This window comes from Musca autumnalis, unplaced genomic scaffold, assembly GCF_047663935.1.
Source record: "Musca autumnalis isolate F117 unplaced genomic scaffold, ASM4766393v1 scaffold_4, whole genome shotgun sequence".
NCBI lineage: Eukaryota > Metazoa > Arthropoda > Insecta > Diptera > Muscidae > Musca > Musca autumnalis.
Window position 1 is genome coordinate 16,569,863 of NW_027411977.1, and position 24,482 is coordinate 16,594,344.

Sequence of the window (24,482 nt, forward strand, 5' to 3'; positions counted from 1 at the left end):
ATTTGGGCCATATCTGTCCAATCCTTGTGGTACCACCCACACAAACGTTCAGAATTTTTGTGTGGTTCGAGGATCCTTTGGACATTTTTACCGAAGGTTTTCCTAGTGGCCCTATTTACAGCGATATTATCTTTTTCGTAGGTTAGTGTGATAAAAAAGCCCTATCTATCGATATCTCCTCAAATGAGCTTTTATCCATTCTTTTGTCGGTGCATACGCTCAACATTTTGAAAAGCAATAGACTTTCCTTCAAATGTATCTTCTATATTTAACTACACACATTTCATTAATTTTTTCCATAAATTCTGATTAATTTTGTATTTTCAATATATGGCCTGTTCCCGTACTTTATAAAGTGGTAAAAGTCGTAAAAGTTGTAAAAGTCGTAAACGATTTTCATATAAATTTTGTGTACGGGAACGCAAAATGTGTAAAAGTAGTAAAAATTGTAAAAACTTTTTAGTTCTGGAACAGAGCTATATTTTATATGTTTCTATTTTCAAAATTAAAGAGAGAGAGAGACATGTCAAAACAATGTGTGTGTATTTCCTTTTTGTTTCTGATTTTTTACGCTATTTTGAACTAATGGACAAGAGATGTGTGTGGAATTAAAAAGGAAACACAACCTTCTTTCTTCTGCATCTATATAAAATGTTTAGTTCATTAATTTTCATTCATCTTTTTCCTTTTTTCTAAAAATTTTTGTGTGTTCAAAAATTTTTCAATTTTGAATTTAGACATGTCATAATTAATTTTTTCGATAAATTCTCTCATTTGTTAGGGATGGGACATACTTATTCGTCGTTCAGAGAGTATTTCTAATCGAACAACGTAGAAAAATCGTCGTTCGTTCATAGAATTTTGTGTGGGGAAATAAGTAATTTATTCGTAGTTATGGGTCGAACAACGAATAGAGAACGAACGACGTACCGTGGAAACGGGCTATAAGGGCGTGTTTATGTATGTCGATAAGAAAATGAATGCGTAACTAGGCGTTTACACACAGACAGTATTGGTAAACCATAGCACAGTGTTCGATTTTCGAAGAAACCTGGCCAAAACTCTAAAAATGGATGGATCTCGGCTAAACCTTGGGTTTTTATGTTTTTCGGCTGGTTTCATTTTTCATATCATTTAACCCTCAAGTGGTCATTTAAGGGGTCATTTTGGTCCCTCCGCCTATAAAATGTGATCTTATCAGATCAAAATATTCTACAAATTTGTTCGCCATCAATTTTTAGTATAGGTCCTAGAATACACCAAAACTCAATATCTTACCTTTGCTTCAGAAATATGAAAATTAGAAAAACATTTTAGGGTTAATGTCGTACTTCATCAAAGTTTTGGCCAAATTGTCATACAAAACATGAGTATAGCGAAATGGTGTCAAAGACAAACATTTCTCCCGCTAAATTTCATTATGAGTCATCAATGAAATGAAATTTGTAAGGCACTAAATAATTAAGAAAACAATTTTTTTTTTAAATTTTACAACCAAATTTTCAAATATTTTTTCATATTATTTTTGATCATTTAAAAAAGTTTAAATTAATATGATGATTATAAATAGGGTGAAAAGGACTATTTTATATACATACATGATATATGTGTAATTGCTTCGTTTACTATTAAAATACACACAATAAGTCAATACTATTCGCTGTCAGACTCGTACTCGTCTGATGATCCAGAATCTATATTGGGGTTTACAGGTACTTCCTCAGCATTCCCAATGACGTTAGTAGATAATAATTTAATAGCAGCTGAGGAACCCAACATTTATATGAAAGTTTTCCATATTTTCCGGAAGGTGTAAGCATGCATTCTGAAGTGATTACAATAACAAATGTGCGTTTTTGCGTGAATTTTACCCAAAATAGATGAAGAAATCCCACCTATTTTTCCTATATTTTCGTCAACTAACTCAAAAACTACATTGGAAAATATATTTTTTATTTTTTTTAATTTGCCCAATACGGTTTTTGTTTTTGCTATAATATGCGAACCGCTAAACAGATTTGAACAATTTTGGTTCCGTTTGAATCTTTGCGATATTTAAATTACGCTCATATTTTTTAAATATTTTAAGGATGCATGAACAGGATGAATTTTATTAAAACAAGTTGCAAACTAAACTTTTTTTATTCTTTCTGATTTTCCGCGAAATTTACAATTTTTTTGTTACTAAAGTTATGGCACCTCAGTAATCATATAGTACGTAGGAAGCCATTAGTTAACACTGTTTCTCAATATAATGAGTAGCGTTCTTTTAAGATTTTTTTCTTATTATCAGAATTGAAACCGCCATAACTTTTGCGCGCAATAACCAAAATTAGTATCTCCAACAGATTTGAGAAAGGGAATGTTTTCTCAATCCATGTACCAACAATTTTTCATGTAGCTTAAAAAATTTTTTTAAATTTTTTTTCGATGGAAAACTAAAAAATTTTGTCTTTTCTTCATGTACCTGAAATACAAAATATCACATAAAAACGAAAAGTGCAAAAATGTGCAGGATGTTTCGATGGAAATTGGTAAAAAACTCTTCTCTTTTTATGAAATGATAAGTTACACAGCCCAACTCGATCTTACTCATAACTATTTTCATTATTTTTTGTGAAAATTGATCTTAAAAAAATTAACAAGTACGGACATAAATTATTAAAGAACGCACAATTCATTGGCGACACTGAACATCATAAATACGTTTCACACACCTTTCATTACAATTACGAAAAGAAAATTTTTAATAACCGTTGTTTATTTCGCATATTATCATAGATTTATAAACATCTTAAATATTAAAAAAAATCCAAATAGGGTCACTTTGACCTGGTTTTATACCCACTTATTTAACAAGAAATGTATATATTTTTTATAACTACACGCACTGGGATCCTATTAACAATATCTGACCCTTTTTAGAGTAAATTGATAAAATTGTTTTTTCGATTTTTGGCCAGGTTTTTTCAAAAATCGAACACTGTGCATAGCAAAGTTACAATCCATTTTCACCAATACATTCATAATTTTCTCTATACATATTTAAAAATTTATAAATATTTTTGTGAAAAAGTTTTGTATTTTTGCTATTGTCTTCCCAATACCGGCATTTGTAAACGCCGGGTAAGAAACACTACCAAATTTCAGTGTGTTTTTCAAATTTGTTTTTGGTATTGAAGCAAAAGCAAAGGAAATAATATTTTCAAAATTAAAGTTTGGGTGTGTTTCATGCGCACACATTTTCGTTTCGAAATACATGAACAGGCTGTAAGTGATATTCGCCCTAACCGGCAAAACTTTAAATTAAAAAATCCACCTTTACAGTCTTCCCGGGTTGCCCTTGAAAATCCAAGTTCTTCAAAATGTCCATTCCATTTGTGTCCTCATTTGTAATGCTCTTGATTTGCATGTAAAATTTAAATTAAAAAATATAGTTGTTGCCTATTTGGCTTGTCCTAATAAATCTTTAAATATTCCACATTTACTCTTGGATTACTTTTTATAGTCATTTGTGTTGTACCTAAAAACATTAAAAAAATCAAATTCTGTGTCGTCATTAAGAATTATATAAAAATCCTATTAAGCCTGTTCGGGTTCCCTTAAAAAATTTAAAAAATTCCTCCTTTGAGGTCCTCATAGGCTGCTCCTAAAACTTACGTTAATATCCCACTTAATTTACTCATAAAATCCTAAAAATATAGGATTATTGTCCCTTTGGGCTGTCCTCCTCTGCTAAAAATCTCCATTTTGCTAGGTCCTGCAACTGTTTGAGAAATCCCCATTTATTGCAATCTTTGTTGGCTCCTACAAATCTTAAAAAATCTAAGTTTTTGTGCTGGCTGCTTCAACATCTATCCAAGTTTATTAAAAAATCTAATGCTGCCTTCTTGTGAAACTACAAAAAAAAACTGTTAAAATCCCTGTTTATCGCTTTACACTAATTCTTAACATCTTTGTTCTTGTAACAATCCTTAGAAAATCTAAAACTAATGCGTTATTGTCTTCATAAAAAAAATTAATTTTTTTACGACCATAATTACGGATATATGGACACGAACCAATTCCTCAAAATCCAAAGCCACTAATCCTAATTGGTAAACAAGAGTTATATGTAAACTGTTTGTAGTGGTGACAAACATACGAAAGTATGCTAATTTATTTATAAATATTCAGTTGCTGTAACCCTCTTTGAATTATGTCATTGATATGCACATCACTTCGAAGCTTCTCCTCAAAAGCCAGACACAAAAACAGACGTAACTAGGAGGAATATGTAAATTTCCCATTTTATGGATTTAAGTGTTGTTGGGCATGCATAATTAAGGTCAAGGTCGTCATTAGAATTTAGTTAATATTTGTATGTTGGTGGTGATGATGATAACTTCATCACACCTCGATAATGTCAAGAGACAGATAGAGAGAGAGAGAGCACGGTCTATATTATCGACAGAGAAAAAAATCCTGCCTGTTGCTTTATTGCTTACATTATTGTTCTTGTTGTTGCTGTTTTGTCATATTTTAGCATAATGATAAGGCTGAAGAATGACAATGGCATGGACAGGCTGCCAGTGCTAAGTCAGTCAGTGCTAACTTCCGAACAGCAACAACATTGAATTGAATGAAACACAAATGAGAATGAAGCAACCGCGACAAGGAATCCACACCGAAAAAAAAGTTGTAAACAAAACGTTAAAAATACACCTCAGCCATGGCAAAGCAAAAAAAAAAATGGTTTCAAAAATTATGCGCATAACCAAGAAATGGCAAAAATACCCCAAAAAACGTTTAAGAAAAAGCTCCAACTAGCCAGTCCATGGATAACAGAAAACAATCGAAAACAGGAAAAAAAACAAAAACTTAAAAATCATAGCTGGCTGTTCCTCAAATAAAAGTGAACTGAAATGAATGACTGAAGGCAAACGGATGGATGGATGGATTGAAACCATCATGACTGTTGTTGCTACTGCTGGCTGCTGCATGGATGGATGACAGGCCATTGAATGGAATGAATTCCATTGTCGAAATGGAGAATCTTACCTCGATGATCACAGAATCATACAAATGGACAAATGTAAGGTAGCACTCACAGAATTTATGCGAAATCGCAGCAACAACAAGAAAACAAATCGCCAATGACTGACAGACGGACGGACAACAACGCACTGCATGCGCATCATTCATTCGCCATTCGATACAACTGGATTTGAATAATTCATCAGGACGAGTAACATTTCACCGCAACAATTGAGCTACTGGTTTTCTTCTTTCATTTCTTATTTTTGTTTTGTTTTTCTGTTGATTTTGCAGCGATTTTCGTTTTTCGAGGTTATGAAAATGATTTTGACAAAAATTCCATAAAAATGTACAATGAATATGAATATTGGCCACAGTAAATAAAATATGTATAAATAGGTAAATAAAAGAGTAAAGATGTATATATTTCGATTCAAGTCAGTACATTTAAGAGTTTTAAGTTAAAATTGTGAAGAAAGAAATTTACCATTGGCGGTAGAAGAAATATCCTTCCTGAAAATTTAAGAACACTGTCTTGGAGTAAAAATTCTTAAGGGGTTAACTCTACTTATCACTTAAAAAAATGAAAAAAAAAAAATTATTGGCTTATTTTGAAGTACAGTATGTCGGAGAAAAATTTCATGTCAATCGGAGCAAAATTGCAACATCATTTTAAATTATGGTGGTTCCTCCTCGGTAGGAAGAGATTTAAAGCGACGGAGTACTCATATGTTTACCCCTGTAACTTCCGGGGTGCTCGACAAATTGTCCATTAAAACAATTTTCGCATTTCTTCGGATAAGTCAGTCTAACGTCGCCAAACGCGACGGAAGTCCTATATTCTATTTTCCAGGTTTCGTGAGTAACTAAACCGGTGCCCACAATTCACTAATTTTAGCTCCAATATTGCAACTCTACGGATTTGACCAACCACCCTGATCCAAATTGGCACTAGATTTTCCGGGATATTTTGCCCCAACACAGAAGAACGAAACAAATATTAATATATGCACCCTGAGCTGTCAGCCGCTGCTCGGAACACTGATAGAAAAGGGACGAGGGCGACTTCTCTCATATCATTGAGTGCACCCCGATTCATATTTGCTCAATGATATGGGATCTACAGTTTATCGCCAAGTTCGGCGGCACTTGTAGAGAAGTTTTTCATGGCTGAAATACTCAGGAACTTTGGTATTTTGCCACCCATGAACATATTATGTTGCCTGGCCTGGGAATCGAATCCGGACGCTCAGCGAGCAAGGCGGGTGTTCATACCATTGCAGCACGGTGGCAAATACTGTTATAGTGATGTATTGTGTTTCCAGGTTAATCCGGTGTCGAAGAACACGTCGCCGTGAGAGTCATATGGGTGCGAAGACCGCTTCATATCTTTCACCAGAACTGTTTTACTTGCCCGTAAATTGTTATGATTTCCGTTATTGTTATGATTTTCAATTATTATTCCCTTCAGCCTTTATGCTAGAAAGGGTATATACCTTTTGATACGACCAAAAATTTGCCTCATTGAAATAACGGTTTTAGACCCCAAGTATGTTTGGACGAAATTCGTTTCAGACAATTTGGAGTCAATTTAGCCATGTCCGTCCGTATGTCTGTCAGTCTGGCTGGTGCGCACGATAACTCTCGAACGGATCAACCGATTCGAACCACATTTTGGGTATCGTAATATTTTGTCCAAAGTTAATTTAAGTTCGAAAATGGGCCATATCGGTCCACCCCTTCGGGTACGTCTCTACAAAAGTCCAAAATTTTTCTGTAAAATGGCTTGAACGATAACTCTTGAAGGGAGCAAAGGATTTGCAATGGATTTAGATCGGGTTCGAATATGGACTTTATTGGTCTACTCCTTTGTGTACCTCCCACACAAAATTCGGATAAAGTGAAGTTTAAGAGGTCCTCTCGGATCGTTTTGAAATTTGTTCCAGTAAGTTGTCCTTGCGGCCCCCTTTAAGAAGGTAAAATTTTTTTCTTGAGCAAGTCCATGCCTCCATGGCTTAAACTAAACGCTCCAAGAAACCTTGAAGGCACCAACCAAAATGGCAAATCCGCAAGATAATTCTCGCAGGGAGTTTCTGATTGGAGCAGAATTGGCACATCATATTATTATAGGATACGGATATGACCAACCACCCTCATCCAAACACAGAAGAACGAAACAAATATTAGTATATGCACCCTGAGCTGTCAGCCGCTGCTCGGAACACTGATAGAAAAGGGACGAGGGCGACTTCTCTCATATCAATGAGTGCACCCCGCTTCATATTTGCTCAATGATATGGGATCTACAGTTTATCGCCGAGTTCGGCGGCACTTGTAGAGAAGTTTTTCATGGCTGAAATACTGCGGAATTTGGAATTTTGCCACCGTTGAAAATGTTCGAACCCGGACACTCAGCGTACAAGGCGGGTGTTCATACCATTGCAGCACGGTGGCAAATACTGTTATAGTGATGTATTGTGTTTCCAGGTTAGTCCGGTGTCGAAGAACACGTCGCCGTGGGAGTCATATGGGTGCGAAGACCGCTTCATACCTTTCTCCAGAACTGTTTTACTCGCCCGTAAATTGTTATAATTTCCGTTATTGTTATGATTTTCAATTATTATTCCCTTCAGCCTTTATGCTAGAAAGGGTATATACCTTTTGATACGACCAAAAATTTGCCTCATTGAAATAACGGTTTTAGACCCCAAGTATGTTTGGACGAAATTCGCTTCAGACAATTTGGAGTCGATTTAGCCATGCCCGTCCGTCTTTCTGTCAGTCTGGCTGGTGAGCACGATAACTCTCGGACGGATCAACAGATTCGAACCACATTTTGGGTATCGTAATATTTTGTCCAAAGTTAGTTTAAGTTCGAAAATGGGCCATATCGGTCCACACCTTCGGGTACGTCCCCACAAAGTCCAAAATTTTTCTGTAAAATGGCGTGAACGATAACTCTTGAAGGGAGCAAAGGATTTGCAATGGATTTAGATCGGGTTCGAATATGGACTATATTGGTCTACTCATTTGTGTACCTCCTACACAAAATTCGGATAATGTGAAGTTTAAGAGCTCCTCTCCGATCGTTCAGTAAGTTGTCCTTTCGGCTCCCTTTACGACGGTACAATTTTTTCTTGCGCAAGTCCATCCCTCCTGATATATTGGCTTAAACTAAACGCTCCAAGAAACCCTGACGGCACCAACCAAAATAGCAAATCCGCAAGATAATTCTCGCAGGGAGTTTCTGATTGGAACAGAATTGGCACATCATATTGTTTCATACAGTCATGTATCAGGTTGGAATATGGACTATATCGGTCCACTCATTCGGGTATCTCCCACAAAACATTCAGAAAAAGTGAAGTTTAAGAGCTCTTCTCGTTCTAGCGGCCTCATTTACAACGGTACATTTTTTTTCGGAGTAAGTTAATACTTCCTGAGATAATAGCCCAAACTACAAAACCCTGCCGGAATAACAAAAATGGCTATTGTGTAAGATAACTCTAAGGCCATGTTTATATTATAGCTTTTTGCAGGGTTAACCTTCTTTAAGGGGATGTATTTGAAATATAAACAATGGAATTGATATTTGAAACCCAGTGGGTTTGTTAAATCTGCTTATATATAAACGTACTATAAAACTTTTTTCAAAAATTTCTTTCAAACTTGGTTGCACGTAATTTAATATTTCGAGTTCTTTATGAAGAAGTTTAGTTACTAAGAATGTTTGGTATATGTCAATGACAATTAAAGCAAACTCGTGATACAAAATCAATTTTATATACGGCATAATTGAGGTGCTCAGTGCCAAAACGTCCTTAGTCACATGCCCAAACAAATCAAACTGACAATAAAGATTTAACCGGAACCTCTTGAAATAAATTGTAAAAAAATCCAAATTGCATTATTTTAGCAGGAAGTATAACCTAGTGTTATACAATGCAATATGGAGTTTTTTTTAGTATTTATTTCAAAAAGTTCAGGTTAGATTTGCTAGGTGTGTGGGTTAGGCCATTTTGGCACTGAGTGCCTCAATTATTGTCTTTGTTATGGTTTTTTTTCAGTAGCTGAGGGTATATCTTCGTCAGCACAGCTGACTGATACTTTCTTACTTGTGTTACATGTCGATTTGCTCATGGCCTATTTCTTTTCGTTTCGAAAATAAGTTTTTATATCCTCAGCATTTATGCGAGGTTCCAATATGGACTCAATCGGTCCACTCCTTCAGGTACCTCCCCACACAAGTTCAAAAATGTTCGGAAAAATTGTGCGCACGATAACTCTTGAAGGGAGTGACCGATATAATCCACACTTTGCCCATCCTAATATATCTACCAGATATAGATCAGGTTCGATTATGGACTATATTTGTCTACTCCTTCTGGTACCTCTAACACAAAATTTCGGGTAAGTTCACTTTAAGACCTGCCCTTGAATCACTTTGATATTTATTGAAGCAAATTGTTAACGTTTTTTTCTGGGGCAAGTATGGGAAAACAGCCTGAAATGTTTAAAAACCCCTATGGCACCATAACTCTCGAACAGATTAACCGATTTGGTCCAAAATCTGGCCTTCCTCATATTTAGTCCATACTTAGTTTCAGTTCAGAAGATGGCAATACTGGTCCACAACATCCAGGACGATATCACTTGAATGGGGCAACCAATTTGGTCCAAACTGGATCTCCTAATATTTTGTCCAAATTGTGTTTAACTTCTAAAATGGCCCATATCGGACCTCCCTAAGGTTACCTCTCCCACAAAAGTTCAACATTTGTGTCTTAGTGCAGTTAATTCCTAATCCACAAAATTCTGAAGAAACCTTGAATACATTCGATCTGTCCGTAGGTGAAAGTTGTACTTCACATTGGCTGAGGGTATATACATATCTTTGGGCAAAGCCGATTGACACTTTTTTACTTGTTATATCTCCTTTTCAGAAGAAACCCACTATTTAATTGAGACAATCTTTATTACAACAATCTAATGCTCTTAACTATTAAATAGTTTTTTGAAACAATTTGTTAATTTTCAGGATTACCAAAATTATTTGCATATCTTGTAAGGTCCTTTCTCTCTCTAACCACAATATAAATATCTCTATAAAACTGAGCACGCGCACATCTCTTTAATTAATGCCCATCTTATTTGTTTAATAAAACAAAAAGTTTCTGCTTCTTTTCCCTAAAACCGAAAGAGTTCCTTTTTCTCCACCAAAAGAAAAGAGTAACTGAATTTTAATTAAACAAATTTTCAAAACCGAACTGATGAAGAAGACGTTTTGTACGCATACGCAGCGGCATAAGGTCATAGTCAAGGCAGCCAGGAGCGAATGTAGACAAAGAGATGAATCACGGTTTAACGCTTTTTGTGTATTTCCTTTTTTTCTTGGCATTTTTTTTTGTTTTGCTTTTGATGTTATAAATTATGCATTTTCCATGTACGTGTGTAGGAACGCACGAATGTATGTATGAGCGATGGATGGATGGTATGGTATGTTTGATTGGGCGCCATCCATGTACAAATAATTACCAATTCTAATATTATGTTAATTTTGTTTGGCCACAATTGCTGTTGTTTTTGTTAGTGTAGTTTTGGCTTGTTTACTTTGCTTGTCTGTTTGTTCTTTTTTAGTGGTTTAAAAAAAATTTTTTTTTGATTAACATTTCGATATTGCCCCTTCTTCGTCCAAGTGACGAACTCCTAGTCCACCTTTGGCTTGTTGCTTGGTGGCTGGTGCCAGGCCAAGCAACAAATAGCTGTCTGCCTGTCTGACTCATGAATATGTTGTTGACTTTATGGCCAGCCAAACAGCCAGACAGTTAGGAAAGGATGCTACTTTGATGCTTCCTGTGTTGACTTCCCTACTTCTAGAGACAACGTTTCAAAGTGATTTTCAGATTGTGTTTGGTTAATAATGCTATTAGACCTTGAATTTAAACCACTTTTGTTGTTGTTGCTGTTTGTAAATCATATGCACACCACTGCGAACATAAGTTTAAGGCTACCCTGGGACCTGGAGACTTAATTGTTATGCCAATTTCTTTTGTATTAATTTGAATTTTTTGTGTTTTGTTATTTTTTGTATCATCCTCAGTTTATGCGGCCAACAGTTTGACCCACTAAACTACTCTGCACAGAACATAGACATTAGCTTTGGGAGTCCTTTTAGTTAGTAGCCCCGGCCGTCGGCTGTGGTGGGACCTAGTGCCTGCCATTCATACATTTTGATGTTTGTTTACATTGCTTGCCACTTGCTCACTGTTACTGCTATTATGGTTAAATAATGAATAATTAATATTTTGTTACTTTTTTGTTTGCCCGCACGGAGGCAGTGGGGCCGTACATTGTATGGCCGGCTGTCTGTCCGTCCCATCGTTCATCCATCTGGACTTTAACTACTTATTATTTGTTTACATCATTTGGTATGCGTTTCATAATATTTTTAAAATTGAGCTGGTTAGGAAGACTTGTGGCAGCGTGTCCAGACTGAACAGACATTTGGTCTGTACGGTTTGCGCCTCAGAATTAATGATGATGACGCTGATCATACTATGGTAGTCTACTGGTTGTCCACAGTTGTTGCCGTTGTTGTTATTTTCATTTTCAATTATGAATAATTCAGTTTGTGGTTGATTTTAACCATTTTTACCGCCTCATTTATTGCTGATTTTTTTTTGTTTGTGTATTGGCCTGCCGCCGCCGACCATTGCCATTATGGCTGTTGTTAACACATTTTAATAAAATCGTATCGATCATAATTTTTTTTTGTTCCCGGCACCCTGTTCGAATTCTGTTAGATATCAATGGAGTCCAGGCTGTTTTGCATTATGCATGACAATCATTTGCCAATGTGTCAATCACGAATTGTGTATGTTATGTACGGAACACCCTCTCATGGACAGACAGACAGGTATGCATTATACGTTTGATAACAAGGTGCAGGAACATATGTTCTTTTTAATTACACATTACTCTATTTGGCCAAGACCCGAACACACACAATAACACATAATGTCCGGCACATTTCTTGCTGACCATAAGCAGAGGAAGAAACAAGAGATAGACAAAAGCAAATTTTAATTGCAATATTGATGATGGATGCATGGACGGCTGGCTTGTTGATTGTCAACTAGCTAATGTGGGAAATGTCATGTAATGCCTTCCTTACGTTTGTGCTTTTGGCATCGCTTTAGCAATCCTTGAAAGGTATTCGCGCTATGACTTTTATGGCTGCCATATAATAACAAACTAATTGATGTATTTCTTTGTAAACCATTCATGGTCCATATGCCGGAAAGTTAGACATTGTGCAGAAATGTTATCTTCTTAGCTTTTCTAGAATATTTAATGGAAAAATGCAGCGTTTGATAGTCGTGGCGGAACATTTTGTTATGAATACCATTTAGAGTTATATTTTATGGACATTTCAGTAGCATTTTTCCATAGAGAAAAACTATCACTTACAAGCGATTAAAATACTTGCGATAGCATTTAGATTATAGATTACAAATCAAATACTTACATACATACTACATATGTACATATGAATGTATGCGCACAGTGGCGAACACTGTTGAAAGAACGATGTTAACATAGACTTTAAAATCATTAAAAAGGAACAATAACGTATAATTATTTTGCATTAGAAATATTACACTGTGCAGGAGCATTTTTGGGGGTGGAAAATTTCTTTTGGAGACACAAAAGGAAATTTTCGCCATAGGTCAAGTTTCTGAGATATCGCGCGATGAAGTTTTTGATTTTTTTTTTTTTTTTTTTTTTTTTGATTTTTCCCTATAATACTTGGGAAAATAGCTCCATATCTCTGTTTGGCGTTGTTTTAGTTTCGTTTTGAGGTGACATGTCTTCAGTGAAATCGATTGGCGGAACCTTTTGTAGAACATTTCATTCTTCTAACTCAATGCCTTTCATGTCCTTTTCGTTCTTTATTTCTTGATCTGTAGTGGAAGTACCACAAGATGAGCATCAGCATCCAAATATTCTACAAAATTTTGCTCAGAACATTTTAGGTACGGTTCTCTTTGACAACTAATCGATGCCTTTCCGTTTTCATTGTAATTTTTGACATTTATTCAAACTTGGTTCAGAATTTAACTATGTTTTGTTTTTCTGTATATTCGTTCTTTGTTATGTATAAGTATGTAGACATAACAATTGGTTATTGCTTATGTAGACATCTGGGGTGCTTCTGAAATATTTACGACAAATAGCTCTTGTAATGACGAACACGTTAATAACAAATTTTCTTGGAGGTAAGATCCGGTTATCTCAATTTTTGAACCGGATATTCCGACATTAAAAACGATTTTTGAACTGGTTTTAAGTAACCGATTAAACTTATATGTATACCATTAAAAAGCTTATAGAGTTGTCAATCAAATTAAATTAATTCGCTTATGAAAACTTTGTTAGTTCCATTTCTAGAACAAAAAATCCGTTTTCTTAAACTGTTTTGAAGGAATAATATCAGTAATATGGAGATCAAAGGCTGGGGGGTGAAAAATTCTTTTTGACGATGAATGTCGATGAAGATAGTGTGATGAACCGCGATAAATTTTATTGCGATTGAAATAAATATTCTCTAATACATATCAAATTTTTAACATCCAGCCTTATTTTTGTAAATTTACAGCGGTTATACGTCAAGTTAAGTCGAAGAAGTTGCGATTTTTATGTGAAGCCTTAAAATCAAAAAATACATCCGCAAATCATTCGTAGATTATGAGTAAAATTATAAAAAATTGGAGAGGTAAATGTGCAATTTTCAAAATGAAACTTATAGGTGATGGCATTGACAATGTTTTTACGAAAAAAACAAATTCATAATTCGTTTTCTAACTTCATTAAAAATAAATCCTTTATAAATGACTTTTTCTGCTATTTTTAATATAATTACTATTAATTTACGAGTATGTTATGTTTTACTAATGTTGTGAGCATTTGTGAGTTTCGATTTTTTTTTAAATGCAGGGAAAAGTCTCTTGTTTACGATTAAAAAGGTCCCGCTGTCCACATCTGCCACCCGCTAAGTTATTCCTCTTATACCACGCCTGTAAAATCGTCAAAATTCAGTCGGGAGGTACGTTTATATGGGAGATATACGTAAACTTGGACCCATACTGAACATTTTTTACAAGGAGGTATTTTGCTCACTCAGAACTCAAAATGCAAATTTACAGCCAAACGTTTATATGGGGGATATACCTAAACGTAGACCGATATTGACCATTTTTTGCATCGAGGTATTTGGTTCACTCAGAACTGAAAATGCCAAAATACTGCCAAATCAGTTGAAAAATTTTGCTACAATTGTCAAAATATCGAAAATCTGAGGGTACATTTATATGGGAGCTATACCTAAACGTGGACCTATATTTAATATTTTTTGCAGCAGTTCTGATGCATAAATTCGATTTTGTGGGAGTCCATGGAAGACGAGTATACCTTTGGTTTTATTGGGTTACTTCGTTTTTTGATTTTATAACGGTAAATGTGGTGAAAAACTGCATATCTGGAAGGAATAATACGATGTGCAAAGTTTGGACTAAATCGATTGCTCCCTTCGAGAGTTATCTTTTGTGATGGAGGTACACGAATGAGTGGACCGACATGGCCCATCATTGTTCTTAAACTAAGTTTGGTCAAAATATTACAATACCCATCATTCGGTTCGAATCGGTTGATGCGTTAGAGAGCTTTTGTGCGAACCAGCCAGACAAAGAGACGGACGGACATGGCTAATTCGACTCCAAATTGTCTGATATGAAACCCTTTATTTCGATGAGGAACATTTTTGGTCGTATTGTGTTGAAGCCTAAATGATAATATTTTAAAATCGGTTTACAAATGGCTAAGTTATAGTGGATTAAGTGTGAACAAGTAAAACAGTATCAGTCGGCTTTTCCGACAGAGATATACCCTCAAGGTGTGTGAATTGAAACTTTATTCTATTGACAATATCGAAGCTAATACTGGCAGATTTTGTGTCCCTTTTTATTAATTTAGCGTTCGCAATAATTGAGCTAGAGCGCTATATTTTTGCACCCGATTGTCTTTTTTCCATAGGCAGGTCAAGTTCAAAGATGGGCTATATGGCACCACTTTTTGGTATAGTCCCCATATAACTGTAGCTCCCGATTTTTGGTATTTTGAACTACCTGTAACTTCACTTTTGGGGTTCCTAGTGGACAAAAAATATTTCTTCTAAAAACCGTCAACATAGGTCCATGTTTGGTATAGCCCCCATATATAGGTACATCCCGATTTTCGGTATTTTGTGGATTTTAACCACACTTTTTGAACAAACTACCTGCAATTGAACATTTGATGTTCCCAGTGTTCACAATCTCCACCAAAAAACCGTCAACATAGGTCCATGTTTTAGTATAACCCCTATATAGCGGTACCTCCCGATTTTCGGTATATTGCGGATTTTAGGTACATATTTTGACCCAACTACCTATAATTTGACAGTTGAGGCTCTTTAACCGAACTAGCTGTTATCTAACGTTTGAAGTTCTCAGTGGCTACGATACTTCTCCACCAAAAATCTTCAATATAGGTCCAGGTTTAGTATTACCCCTATATAACTGTACCTCCCGATTTTCGGTATTTGAGGATTTTAGCTACAATTGTTGACCAAACTACCTGTAATTTGACAGTTGTGGTTCCTTGTAATCACAAAATATCTCCACCTAAAGTTGTCAACACAGGTCCATGTTTTGGTATAGCCCCCATATAACGGTATCTCCCGATTTTTGGTATTTTGAGGATTTTAGCAAACAACTTTCACCGTACCTGTAATTTGACAGTTGAGATCGCTAGTGATTACAAACATCTCCACTAACAACTGTCGACATACATATGTAGGAGCATGTTTTGGTATAGACCCCATGTAGCGGTACCTCCCGATTTTCGGTAGTTTGAAGATTTAAGGAACACTGTTCGACCGAACTACCTGTACTTTGACAGTTGAGGTTGCAAGTGATCACAAAATATCACCTTCAAAAACTGTAAACAGAGGTCCACGTTTTGGAACAGCCCCCTCCCGATTTTCGGCTACATTTTGCGACCGAACTACCTGTAATTTGATGTTTGAGGTTCCCAGTGGCCGCGAAACATCTCAACCAAAAACTGTCAATATAGGCCCATGTAACGGTACCTCCCGATTTCTGGTATTTTTAAGATTTTAGCTAAAATTTTCGACTGAATTATTTGTAAGTCGACATTTGGGGTTCCCAGTGGTCACACAACATCTCCACCAAAAACTGTCAACATAGGTCCATGTTTGTGTATAGTCCCACACACCCCCTACCCCCATTTTAAATTTGTCATCATAGGTCCATGTTTGTGTATAGCCCCCATATAATAGTGCCTACCCATTTTTGATATTTTTGATCGAACTCTATGTAATTCGAAAAATTGTCCACATAGGTCCATGTGTTGGTAGAGCCCCCGTATAACATTATCTCCCGATTTTCGGTTTTTTGGATTTTAGCTATAATTTTTTACCCAAGTATCTGCAATTCGACATTTGAGTTTCCCACTGGTCACAAAACTTCTCCACAAAAAGCATAGGTGCACACTTTGATTTAGCCCTGTATAAGGTTCCCGACCGATTAAATCCATTTTTTATGATTTTTTACCTTATTTAGTTATCAGTGGTCACAAAATATCTCCGCCTAAAATTGTGGACAGGAAAGAAAATAATTATTCCGTATTAGTTCAGAATATTTTATGGTGGAGGGTATAAAAAGTTCGGCCAAACCTAACACTTTCTTTCTTGATGAAAGTATGAACTTGTCGACATACATACATATGTACAATGTACATATATTTGGTTTGAAGCTCAAAAGTGTTGCAGAGGATGTACTAAAAGTAATGAGTCAACATAGTCCATTTTGAAATTGGATCTTATTGTGGGAATCAATGCTTTCGATAGATATTGTGTCCACCAATCATTTCAGTTGATCACCGTATAACTTAGAGCTTTCAAACAACTATGTCAGAAAGCACGGTCTTGACCACAAAAACATAATATCGCTTAAACAACTAAGTTTTGACAAAATATTACGAAGGCCATTTGGACAGTATCGGCTGAGAGTTATCGTGCGCTCCAGCCACTACACATGGTGCCATGTGGATTTTTACAGCTTCCGGCCTATTTTCTCAGGAAGTATGGACTTGCCACTGAAAAACACTTTTACCGTCGTAATTGGGGCAGCGAATGCAAGTTGTTACACCAAATATCAAATCGACTCGAGAGCAGCCCTTAAACTGCATTCTTCCGAAATTTTGTGTGGGAGGTACCAGAAGAAGTTGACAACATATATAGTCCATACCCATTATCGTGCGATCCTGATCTATGTATCGTACACATGTTACGGTGTGCAAATTATGGACCAAATTGGAGAATTATCCTGCGCACCATTTTAGTTGAAAATTTATTTAATTTTGTGGGGGAGGTACCTAAAGAAGGGGCCGATGTTGCCTATCTTCGAACTTAAATGAAATTCGTACAAAATATTACGACAAGCCAATTTTGGACTGAATCGGCAGATCAGCTCGGGAGTAATCGTACGCTCCATCCACTACGCCAGGTGCCATGAGGTTTTTACACCTTTCGGTCTACTTTCTCAGGAGGTATAGACTTGCCCCTGATAAAACTTGTACCGTCGTAAAAGGGGCAGCGAATACAAGTCGTAAAACAAAAATCAAAGCTATTTTAGAGCAGGTCCTAAAACGACCTTTGTGAAATTTAGTGTGGTAGGTACCCCAAGGAGTGGAACCTCATCTATATGTGGTAAAAATTTCACGACGTGCAGAGTATGAACCAAATCTGTTGCTCCCTTGAAGAGTTATCGTGTGCACAATTTTCCGAACATTTTCGAACATTTGTGGGGGAGGTACTTGAAGGAGTGGACCGAAATAGCTACGAAAGCTAAATTTTGAACCAAATCGGTTCATCCGTTCGAGAGTTATCGTGCGCTCCAGCCAGCCAGACGGATCGACTACAAATTGTCTGAAACGGATTTCGTGCAAACATACTTGGGGTCTAAAACCATTATTTCAGTGCGGCACTTTTTGTCCGTATCAAAGTGTATATGCCCTCGTTAGTTTAAAGACGTTTATATTTAACCTGATTTAACAAACCATGAAGAAGATTTACCTGCAAAAATCTATAATATAAACATGACCTAAGGGTATAAAAACGAATTTTAAAACAGACAACAAAAATATTTAGAACTGAAAATACGATAAACCCCGTTTTTCACTACATTTACGAAATGACTCAGTAAAAACAAAGTTATTTTTGTCTTCCAAACTTATTTCCGGAACCCAGATAGAGCTTGCTGTTTTTAAGATAGAGCATTTTCCACCAGAAATTTGTCACTCCTTATTATAGCCCCCATAGAATGGTACCTCCCGATTTTCGGTATTTTCAAGGTTATGGCCTCAATATCCCACAGAAATGGCTGAAATTTGGTATTCAGTCTTCGTTGGGAGTATAAAACTTTAAATCTGAAATTTTTTGGTGTAGGTCCACCCATTCATATAGCCCCCCATAGAACGATACCTTTCGATTTTCGGTATTTTGACGGTTGTGGCCTTAATATCCCACCGAAATGACTGAAATTTGGTACTTAGTCTTCGTTGGCGGCATACCACTGTTAACCTAAAATTTTTCGGTATAGGTCCACGCCTTCATAAAGCCCCTATAGAAGGGTACCACCCGATTTTCCGTATTTTGAAGGTTGTGACATCAATATCCCATCGAAACGGCTGAAATTTTGTATTTAGTCTTCGTTGTGTATATGCAACTTTTTACCTGAAATTTGTCGGTATAGGTTCACGTCTCCATATAGCCACCGTAGAATGGTTCCGCCCGATTTTCTATATTGTCGATATGTCCACGTCTTCGTATAGCCACCATAGAAGCGTACCTCCCGAGTTTCGGTATTTTAAAGGTTGTGCCCTCAATAGCCCACCGGAACGGTGGAAATTTGGTATTTAGTCTTCGTTGGGAGTGCACAACTTTCCATCCGAATATTGTCGGTATAGGTTCACGCCTTCATATAGCCCCCATTGAACGATACCTCCCGATTTTCGGTATTTTGAAGGCTGTGGCTTTAATATCCCAATGAAATGGGTGAACTTTGATATTTAGACTTTAAGGAGGGTGTAAAATACTCCAGAAGAGTATTATGACGTCTTCACATAGCCCCCATAGAAGCATACCTCCCGATTTTCTGTAGTTTAAAGTTTGTGCCCTGAATAGCCCACCGAAATGGCTGAAATTTGGTTTTTGTTCTTCCTTGGGGTATACAAGCTTCAACCCGAAATCTTCGGTATTGTTCCATGTCTTCATATAGCCCTCTTCGAACGATCCTTCCAAACTGTCGGTGTATTAACGATTCCGGCTCCTTTATCTCACAGAAATGGCTGAAATTTGGTATTTGGTCTTAGTTGTGGGTATAAAACGTTCCACTACAAATTTGTCGGTATAGACCAACATCTTCATATTGCCCCGATTTCCGGTTTTTGAACGTTTTATTAAGTCTTCGCTAAAGTTACAAAATATTTTTACAGGTACAAACCATCCCTAACAAAAATCGGAAAGTATAGGTCCACGTTTTGGCATAGGCACCATATAAGCGTAGACCATATTTAGAATTTTTAAACCTTAGTCACATTTATCCACCGAATTGGTTGTTTATTGAAATTTTGTGTTTTCAATTTTGGAAAATTGTGAATATTGGTCCATGTTTTGGAAAAAAATCATAAAGCCCTACATGAGCTTTTTTAATATATTGTGGTAATATTTTTCAAGTCGATCGGAACAATATTACCCGAGACTAAAAGTGTTTTTTTTTTTCGAATTGACGAATACAAATTTGTGGGGTTATCAAGGACATAAGTATATAGTCCTCCATTGATCGATTTTTTTAAATTTTTTCTTAGTTTTATGAACAGAAAGCAACAGGTTTTGAAGCCAAAAATTTAATATTTTGCTTTTTGGTCCACCATTTCAGTCCACCATAATTAAAAAAAATAATCTAAGAAGTCTAATAATAAGCCCACAAATATATATGACGATCGGTTTATTAGTTTTCGAGCTAGAGTTGGCACCTCAAAACGCTTTTACAAAAAGGGGTTTCGTGGACGGCCATTTACTACAAACCCCCATAATATAAAAACTTTCATAAAGGAATGGAATCTAATTGTTCCTCTTTACTGCAAAGCAATTCTGGTGGAATGTATAAAAAGTTCGGCCTGACCGAACTTAACCCCGTTCTTACTTGTTGTAATTATTCATGTTTTATACATTTTTAATCAACATAAAACATCAAGAGAAATGTGAATTTAATTTTTTCGATTAATACATACATATGTACGTCGGTAAATAAATAAACTACTGAAATCACGCCGTACTGTACCTAAAACAAAAACTTAAAATCTCAATTTCCCATATAAGAGAATGAAACAAAATTATGTGGAATGCCTGCAGTTATTGGCAACTCCTTTCGAATGTCACCAAATACCTTATTTGCATAGCAACTTGAGGATAAATCCTTGATTTTTCAATTTACAATTAAAAGTTGTCGTTTCTTTCCCTTCATTGTTGTTTTTTTAATTCCATAGTAAAAAAATCCCAGATATAAGCACCGTGGAAATCCACGAAAAAAACGAACTACGCAATAAACTACATTTTCCTATGCAAAACCCTTTCTCAAGAAGGTGAAAAGAAAAACAAAATCCTTTCATTTTTCTTCTTGTGAGGACATGTGAAGGAGCGCATGTGCAACATAAGGCGTAACAAAATTCCACCTTTGTTGGAAAAATAACGAATTTTCCTTTGTTGAATTGGCGAAATTTAAGATTTGCACGCAAAGATTACGCATAAATTAAAAACAGAAAACTTCTTCCCTTTCCAGCACCCTTTACGATTTCTCAGGTCTATGATTTGGGTGTTGATCGAAAACTCAGCCATATGTTCAGTGTTAAAGGTTAAGGTATTTTGTGCATAAATTATCGATCAATGCGCAATCGTTAATGCAAATTTTCGCAACAATGCTATGCAAATTTCAAAATTTGCCAACGAAGAAAACAAAATTTGCATATCGCACCCCAAGAAAATAATGTGACCTTTTGCAAATCATTTAATCCTTATTGCCAAAATTGTCACATTCATCGACGGAGAAGGAGGTGGTGGTAATGCGGCACCCTTTGCTCAAAATTAAAGGTCTCTGCTAATAGGAGACCTTTCTGTGCTATTTTCTTTAAAACGGAAGAAACACGTGAAGGGATTTTCTTCAATGTCACCCTTTAAATGCCAACATAAGAAGAATTGCACAAGAAAAGGGATTACATTTGTTGGGCTGCTGACATGCGCAATACAAACAAAGAAACATTCAATCTTAAGAAAATATTTGAACCCAAGCAACAACAACAGCCGACCCTTTTCCTGTTTGTCTTGTGTGTGTGTTCTGTTCCACAAATGGGTTCCGGTGATGGTGAATGATGTGCTCCGGTTTCAAAAATTTGCATGAGAATGGGATGAATGACGGAAAATGACACACATCTCTGTTTCGTTGTGGGTCTTTGGTATCGTCTTCGTTAGAATGATCATCATTATAACCCTTTGTGTAATTTTGCCAAAGAAAAAAAGGGGTTGTTTGTCTATCATAATTAAATTTTGCACACACACACATAGACACCCTTACTCACCTTTGCCCATGCGCAGAATTCATGAATGCGAAATGCGTTTCTGATAATCATGAAGATGGGTATTCAAATAAGGGAAGCCTAAACACAGATCTGGAAGGGGGAAGATGTTTGTCTTTTGCCCATTTGATCATCTTATGATCTCTGTCTAGGCAAATGGAAAAAGAAGGGGTTGATTTCAGTAATTTCCCCAAGAAGATAAGTGACCTTTTTTGCATACGCATTTACATTTTCTCAAGCTTTGCTCAAAGGGGTAAAAATGTAAATTTTTGTTCCCATGAAAATTCCAATAGATTTATCCCTTCAATAGTCTTCTTCACGTTGTTGTTGTTTGTTTGAAGAACATCTTCTTCAATCAAGGAAAATTTGTATATTGTTGTTGTTGTGTTTTTTGTTATTAATTTAAAGACATTAGATAAACAGAAGAAGAAGATGCAATCAAGGATAATAAATTATTGCCAAACTCCTATCCTTCTCAATATTCAAGTTCTCGGTGGTGATGTTGTTGTTGTTCTGAAGGATTTTGCATGCCGAAATTTAAATGATCCTTCTCCTGCCTTTAACCCCATCAATGAATATTGTCACGGTGTACATTTGCCAATCGAAGCTTAGTTTTTGCAAGAATAACGAATGAAAAGATATTTGGATGGATGATAAGCAAAGGATATGTATTGTCATTATTTTTGCAAATGATGCGCCGCGTCTCAATTGTCTTCCTTTGAGTTGTGTAACGTATTTTCCCTTTTTGCATCAGTTATTATGAATATTGATGAGATAGGCAAATCTTCTCTGATCGTGGGAACTTTTTGCAAAATTTCAACATTTTTGAAATGTATTGAAGATGACACTTCTATCTATTATGGGGTTTATTTGTATGTGTTTTAGAAAATGTAACGGATGTGCAGAAATTTAATTTAAAAAAATTATATCACATAATGAATTGTATACCTTCAGGGACGTAGCCAGAAATACTGCTCGCCAACTTTTCGGAGGCCCAATGCACAAGATGTAAACTTTTGCTGGCCAATGTATATTTTGTATGCCCTCTGCGAGGGTGTATACTAGGGTTGGGCGATTTGAACACCTTATTGGTCCCTTCGCGTCAGGGCTTCGGAGTCGAGCCATTTTTGGCCAGACTCCGATTCCGACACCAGTCCAATATTTTTCACGACTCCGACTACAACTGTGGAGTCAACTCCGAAAATAAATTCCACTACTCAAAATGTATTAAATAATTAGTAATCAGTTAGGTTTACCTGTCACCTACCCAGTTATAATAAAAAATCAAAATTACTATGTGAAACATTCAATATACGTTACATCGGGGGTATACCAAAACTTGTACCTATATTGTTCGGTTTCTTCGCGGAGATTTTCTATACGTTGGGAAACCGAAATACAAAGTGACACTTACTTCAGTATGAACATGAAGCAAAACCCTTCAAAATAACAAACATCGAACGGTTTTTTGCCAAAAACAAAAACCTACGAGTATTTGTACACCGCACCGCAGCGTGATAGAAGACCAAACATAAGACACGCTTCCCGGCGTATTTCCACATCACGTGGACCTTCGCGGTTATGGGGCACAAAACACACATCTTCAAGGTCACAATCGGCGAGGTCAAATTCCTTTTAAAATTTTTCTGGAGTTTAGCCCGTAGAAACGGTTCTAAAAGCCTAAATTGCAAAATAAAATTAAAGAAATATTATTAATCTTTTTCTTGGGTCCTGGCCCATCCATAGCTACTAAACCGTTCAAAATTCAAGAAAACAATCAACCACAAAAATCTTCCTAGGGTCGCAGTAAGTAAGTTTCTAGAATAACTGAATTTTCTAGATACGGTTCTTAAAGATCAAAATAGTTAAAAAAATTTAAATACTCAATTTTTCTGGGACACATGTCTTCTTTTTTTGGTCTTCTATAAGGCTACGGTGTCAGAATACATCTAAGAATAATGTAAACTTCTGTACCAACTTACGTATATGAATCTATTTTAAATGATGCCAAATAGTGTTTTCTATCCGTAAAAACGGCAGCCGCCTTTACATGAGCGCTACAGGAAACCTCGGGTCTATGTGGCCCAATTTGAGCCCCTCACTATCCACTAATATAAAAAATATTTTACATCTTTGTGTTTATTTCAGCTTTAGTCCATATTTTGTTGTAATTCAATTGTTTGAATAACAACAAAATATTTTAAAGTGGGTATGAAATTGATTAGTTGCGGGCTAAGGGTAGGGAATACTATAGTTTCAGTTGTCACCAAACAACTTCATCAGTTCCCTTTTTCGCCGACTCTGTATCGATAAACAGGTCAATAAAGCCATCTAGCAAATTAAATAAAATGAGAAATTTGCTGTATGGCCCTAAAGCTGTTTACCCTACAATTTGAGTCGTAGTTAGTAGTACCAGATTTAATTATCTCGATATTCATAAGGGCACCTGGCTGTCTCCAGATCAGAAAACAAGAAATCAAATTGATCATGTTGTGATAGATTGAAGACATTCATCGAGCGTGTTGGATGTACGATCGTTCCGAGGCGCAAACATTGATTCGGACCACTACCTTGTTGCAGCAAAGGTACGCAACCGCTTAAACGTAGCAAACAAGGTACGAACAGAAAATCCATACTTGGATACCAGAGACCTCCACCAAGGAATCCATGGTATGATCAGGAGTGTCGTGCTGCCACCGAAGAGAAAAATGCGG